We start from the raw sequence: 7335 nt of genomic DNA on the forward strand, positions 1-7335 counted from the left end.
GGACAAATATATTGTACTAGAACTGACATGTGATTACATTCTCACGCAATTTGGGTTCATAGATCCTGAGAAATCAGTACCCAGAACAAACACGTCTGGCCGTCATAGCGGCCTTGATACGCCTGGGCATTGAGTCAAACAGACCTTGGATGGCGTGTACAGGTACAGCTGCCCATGCAGCTTCAACACCATAGGGGGCTCTGAGCACTATGGGACTTAACATCTGCGGTCATCAGTCCCCTAGAACTTAGAACTAATTAAATCTAACTAACCTAAGGACATCACACACATCCATGCCCGAGACAGGATTCGAACCTGCGACCGTAGCAGTCGCGCGAGCTTCAACACCATACCACAGTTCATCAACAGTAGTGACTGGCGTACTGTGACGAGTCAGTTGTTCGGCCACCAATGACCAAACGTTTTCAATTGGTGAGAGATCTGGAGAACGTGCTGCCCAGGGCAAGAGTCGAACATTTTCTGTATCCAGAAAGGCCCGTACAGGAACTGCAACATGCGGTCGTGCGTTATCCTGCTGAAATGTAGGGTTTCGCAGGGATCGAATGAAAGGTAGAGCCAATGGTCGTAACACATCTGAAATGTAGCGTTCAGTGTTCAAAGTGCCGTCAATGTGAACAAGAGGTGACCGAGACGCGTAACCAATGGCACCTCATACCATCACGCCGGGTGATACGCCAATATGGCGATGACGAATACACGCTTCTAGTGTTCGTTCACTGCGATGTCGCCAAACACGGATGCGACCATCATGATGCTGTACACAGGACCAGGATTCATCCGATAAAATGACACTTTAATATTCGGGTGCAAACGTCGTCGAACTGTTCGTGTAGATGATTGTTGTCTTGCAAACGTCCCCATCTGTTGACTCACGGATCGAGACATGGCTGCACGATCCGCTACAGCCATGCGGATAAGATGCCTGTCATATCGACTGCTAGTGATACGAGTCCGTTGGGATCCAGCACGGCGTTCCGTATTACCCTCCTGAACCCACCAATTCCATTTTCTGCTAACAGTCATTGGATCTCGACCAACGCGAGCAGCAATGTCACGATACGATAAACCGCAGTCGCGATAGGTTACAATCCGACCTTTATCGAAGTGGGAAATGTGATGGTACGCATTTCTCCTCCTTACCCGAGGCATCACAACAACGTTTCACCAGGCAACGCCGGTCAAACGCTGTTTGTGTATGAGAAATCGGTTGGAAACTTTCCTCTTGTAAGCTCGTTGTAGGTGTCACCACAGGCACCAACCTTGTGTGAATGCTCTGAAAAACTAATCATTTTCGTATCACAGCATCTTCTTCCTGTCGGTTAAATTTCGCGTCTGTAGCACGTCATCTTCGTGGTGTAGCAATTTTAATGACCAGTAGTGTACTTTCTTCCTTGCCTTTTGTGTACCAGCGCATGAGCTCGTCGTGGAAGCGATCCATCAAACCAGGCTTTTTGAAATTATCGATAACTCCGGTGTACTCACTGTGTCTTTTCGTTCAAAAACGTGACTTCTGTGCGTAAATTTCTGCCTGAAATTTCTAAATCTTCTGTGATCAGCACGTTTCGCTATTCATTCGGGTCTGTTTCAAGATGTCCGACACAGGAAGAAACATTTCGATGATATCGAGAGTGCAGCATAACAGAGACATTATGACTCTAATACACTGCTTTCCAGTAAATCTGAATCGCGTGAGGGCTCAAAACAGGGAATATATGAAATGAACTGGTCGTACAGCGTCAGTCGAAAGTAAAAGCAGGTGGCCGAATCATTGGCGAGTTGCTGGGAAAACGCATGCAGTCAACAAAACAATCATACAACCAATTCAAAATTATTGCTGAAGTGTATGGGATCTACACTGCATAGGACTACCGTGGTATATTAAACGTATACAAATAAGGAAGGCGCGAATGGTGACAGGTTTGTTTGGATCACGTGGGAGGGTCACGGAGATGTTGGTAACCCTGATGTGTAAAAATCAGTTCCCACGCCCGGGTTTCCGGGTTCGATTCCCGGCGGGGTCAGGGATTTTCTCTGCCTCGTGATGACTGGGTGTTGTGTGCTGTCCTTAGGTTAGTTAGGTTTAAGTAGTTCTAAGTTCTAGGGGACTGATGACCATAGATGTTAAGTCCCATAGTGCTCAGAGGCATTTTGTAAAAATCAGCAATTCGGGAAGTGGTTTCAAAGTATCAAGATGTATCTAGAAATTTATTTCAACCCTCTACGTACCGCTCCTTGAGGACGGCGAAGGGAAAAACACACCAAGTACGGGCATGGACGAACTTAGGCAGTCATCCTTTACGCACTCCAATGCGATTAATGCTGGAAGAATCCCAAATACGTGGTGGAGTGATCCTCGGCGTTCTACAGTAGCGGTAGGGAATAGATGTCGTTTCGTTTAGTGCCACGCAAAGTGAATGTAAAGTTTTTGATGCTAACTTTTGGACAGGAATCATCTGCATCCTGTGAGATAAACGGCGAGTCAAACTACGGGAATAAAGGCGCTGCGAGAATTCTGATTGATTTATACAAAAAACTGGTTATTCCAAGTACGATATCATATACCAGTATTGATTAATGTGATAAACATTTATATTAACTGAAAGTGACCGTGGATCCGTAAAACCATTTTAATAAATAAAATTGTTAAAAATATTTCGCACTGGCGACCTCTGTAGGTATGCAACGAATTATTTTCAGGATATGTGAGATACAGTAAACCGCCACGAGCGCATTGTCTGAAATGTGCAGTAAGCTGTTCAGCTGAATTCATATAAACTGTACATACTCCATTATATTCTCGATCAAAGGTTAGTGTCTGAGTATAAAACGTGTACAGCGGCATGGCCAGAAATAATTGTTTTGGGATGTCATTGTAAGCACTCCCATCTCCAACGCCCGATTGCCAAAAGTATTTTTAAAAAGGATGACGAAACTGTTGCGCTATGGAAGCCTCAACGGGAACGGAAAATAAGTGACGTTTGGCAAGATGCTTTCTATCGATGTTAACATTACTGATGACAGTGTCACTAAAGCGGAGTTCCCAATTACTGTTTTCCGAAATTCCTCCACCGAAGAAGAAAAAGAAGAAGAACTAGAAAATATTCCGGAACTGGAATCAAGAACTGCTGCCGACATGAGTAACGTAGAAGTAGATACCCTTGGAGCAGCGAAGCAGCTCAAATCACCTTACAAAGGCAAAGCCTCTGGTTCATATTGAGCTCTATACTTCGCTATCGTATACAACCGTACAGTTGACGAAAGATCCGAACGTAAAGACTACAAGGTTGGACAGATCACATCAATATCAAGAAAGGGAACAGGAGTAATCTGCTAAATTACAGACCCATATCACTGACGTCTATTTGCAGAGAAGCTTTTGGAACTTGTACTTTCTTCGAACATGATGAATTTTCTGGAAGGAAACGATCTATTCTCAGTCTTGAATTATTTTCAAGTACGTATCTTAAGCTTCCATTGTAATAGTACATCTAGACAGGTTACGATTGTTAGCCGATACAATCAAACAGATCTTTCTGTTTGTGTCGACTAATTGACTTAAGTTGAAAAACATAACAAAAAATTTTTTGCATGTGAATTTTCATAATCTTTTCGCTTACTATTGGCTGCATTTGTTGCTATAGGTACATTTTTCTTCACAAGTAAGAGAGATTGTTTGATGAATTTTGCACAGCACACAAACCATACTTGCAGGTGTATGAACCTCTAGAATTTTCCAAATCTATACAAAACTATGGAAAAAATAGAATAATTAACCACAAAATTTGATTTTTTTCTAAACATAAAGCATAAAACGTAACAGCTCATTCATTTTTTCATAAATTAAATAGAATCTAGAGTTTCAGACATCTGTAAGTATGGTTTGTATGCTGTGTAAAATTTATCGTACAGTCTCTCTTACTTATGAAGAAAAGTGTACCTATAGAAACAAATGAAGCCATTAGTAAGTGAAAAAAAATGATGAAATTTCACATGTAAAAAAAATTATTTTGTTATGTTTTTGAACTTTCGCTGCTGTGAGTGTGAATGCTGAATCCTTCCTGGTCATACTGACAAAGTTTTATGAATTTATTTGTAAAAGTATAGGCACTGGAAACTAAAATGTCCTGTGATGCTTCTCCTGCTCCAAGTCGGTCCGTTTTACGTCCTACCCCCCTCAACACATACTCAGCACGGATTAACAAAATATATTTCTTTCGTAACACAACTGGCTCTTTATTGTCATAAAAGTATGAGTGCTATAGAAAGAGGGTCTCAAATTGATTCCATCTTTCCAAATTTCCGGAAGGCGCTTCTCACAAGGGGCTCCTAACCAAATTGCGGGCCTATGGACTACCGTCGCAGGTGTGCGACTAGGTTCGTGATGTCCGGTCACAAAAAGTTCGCAGTTCGTAGTAACTGAAAGAGAGTCATCGAGCAAAACGGAAGTGATATATAGCGTTCCCCAAGGAAGAAATATGGGCCCTCTGATGTTCTTAATATTCAGGGTGTCCCATTTATCTTGACCACCCTAAATAACTGATTGTCCAGATACAAATTACAAAATGTTTCAAGCAAATGTTCTTTAGCCGTCAGGGGGCATCACTGCCTTCGTTGTAGATTTGTTTTTTACAAAGATATGAACAGTGGTATGACCTTTTTAAATGGAACCCTGTATTTTTTATTCGGTAGTTCATTTCCTCTTCTAAAGACCTATTCAAAAATGTATCACAGTGTACCATTCACTGAAACACAACTTTATTAATTACATAACACAACCCATTGACTTTGAGCCGGGGATCACAAACTCGTTCACTTGCTGGAGTTGTCAGAAAACAAATGAAAACCAAGTAAAAACATAACACAAAATTAAATTTGACTCTCCTGTACCATTGCCCAGGAGTAGAGCATTCAAAGGTGTCAAAGTTGTGACCCTGGGCACCGATACACTGTGCACTCGTTGAATGAAAGAATTATTTACTGCTTCCAGTGTTGCCTGCTGAAAGAATTACAAGCAAGCACGATACGTTCCTGCATGTCCTCTGGAGTTGTTGGAATATCGCAATAGACAACGTCTTTAACGCATCGCTAAAGAAAAATGTCCAGAGGATTTAAATCAGGAGACCTAACGGGCCAAGTAACAGTTCCTCCTCGGCCAATCCATCTGGCAGGATACCTTCGGTACAGAACACGACGTGCACGCAAGGCATTATGTGCTGGACATCCATCCTGTTGATAGCACATAAGCATTCTGGTTCTTAGCGGCACTTCATCCAGAAGAGAAGGAAGAATTCGTCTGAGGAAGTTGGCATACACTGTGCTGTTTAGACTACCATTGATGAAATAAGGGCCAGTAGTTGTTGTACCAAGCATCCCACATCAGACGTTAACTCTCCATTGACGCAGGTGTCCCACCTGTCTAAGCCATCGTGAGTTGTCGCTGGACCAATAATGCATGTTTCTTGCAGTTACCTGTCCTTTGTTTGAGAAGGAACATTCATCGGCAAATAGAACATTGGAGAAGTTAAGGTTGGCGAGGATTTGCTGCTGCGTCCACTGACAGAATCGTATACGATTCTGGAAATCATGAAATCATTCCTTTACAATTCTTGATGTAGGTGTACATGGTAAGGATGGAATCGGTGACGTGTAAGAATGCGATGTACACTGGTTTTAGGAATGACAATATCGTGTTCAAGCTGTCGTGTACTCACATGTGGATTCATATCAACGGAAACGAGAACAGTAACTTCGGCAGCTTCGTCTGTGCGAACGCTACGACGATTACGTGGTCGTGGGTAGAAACTTCCCGTTTCCTGAGACGTCGCAACAAGACAAGAAAACATCCGTCGGGAATGTGGGCTTTTGTCAGGATATCGCTCTCTATACATTTCCGCTGCCTGCGTAGCATTTCGTCTACCTTCAACAACAATAACAATAAAAGAAACGTTATGTCGATACATTTTGTAGGAAGGACTGCCTTTACTGTATGCCTACTCTACACAGCACTATTTAAAAGGACTAAACTACTGTACTAAACGTACCCGTACATAAGAAAACAATATTGCAATTACAGTCCTCTAACTTACATTCCCCATAGATGAGTAGCATTTCTATCTTCTCTTCGTTGGTATACATTCTACCCACACAACTCTTCAACTGACGATAGCTGATGGAATGACGGGTGTGAATTCTACTCATGTTCACATTTGTCCTCTGTCAATGTAATCACGTGGATGTGTTCCATTACTCTGAGTACCTGCACTAAGCGCTGGGAGCGTCAACGTCAGTGTTGTGTTATGTAATTAATAACGTTGTGTTTCAGTGAATGGTACACTGTGATACATTTTTGAATAGGTCTATAGGAGAGGAAATGAATTAGCGAATAAAGAATACAGGGTGCCATTTAAAAATGTCATACCGCTGTTCATAAAAAAACAAAGCTACAACGAAGGCAATCATGCTGATTCATGTCCCCCTGATGGCTAAAGAACATTTGCTTGAAATATTTTGTAATTTGCATCTGGATAAACAGTTATTTAGGGTGGTCACGATAAATGGGATACCCTGTATATAAACGACTTACGAGTCAATCTGAGCAGTTCGCTTACATTGTTTTCAGATGATGCTGTTGTCTACATCTAGTAAAAGTAGTAAAAGATCAAAACGAATTGCAGAATGTATTAAACAAGCTATCTGTTTGGTGCGAAAACTCACAGTTGAGTCTAAGAAAATATGATGGGGAAGGTCACCCACATGACTACTAAAAGTAATCCGTAAAATTCCGGCTAAACAATGAATCAGACAAATCTAAAGACTGTCAAGTCAGTTAAATAGCTAGGGATTACAATTACGAACAACTTAAATTACAATAGTCACATAAATAAACGTAGTAGGGAAGGCGAACCCCAAAGGTAGCGTTTTATTGGCAGAACACTTAGCATATCCAACAGGTCTACTAAAAAGAAGGCTATGGTATGTTAGTCCACGCGCAGAGTATTGCTGTGCCGTATGGGATCCTTACTGTATAACACTGACGGAGGGCTTCGCAAAAAAGTTCAAAAAAGGGCAGCTCGTTTTGTACTATCGCGAAAATGGGAAGGGAATGTCACGGATATTATACGCAAGTTGGAGTGGCAATCATTAAACAAAAGCGTTTTTATTTGCAGCGACATCTTCTCACGGTTTTTTGACGCTCTCCTGCTTGGGGAGAAATAGTAGTGGTAACACAATAATGGAAATTAGAATTCAGACGAGAAGATCGAAGTGTTCGCTTTTCCTGCGCTGTTTGAGAATGGAACGCTAGAGAACTAGTAG

The sequence above is a fragment of the Schistocerca nitens genome, chromosome 8 (assembly GCF_023898315.1).
Source record: "Schistocerca nitens isolate TAMUIC-IGC-003100 chromosome 8, iqSchNite1.1, whole genome shotgun sequence".
Lineage (NCBI taxonomy): Eukaryota > Metazoa > Arthropoda > Insecta > Orthoptera > Acrididae > Schistocerca > Schistocerca nitens.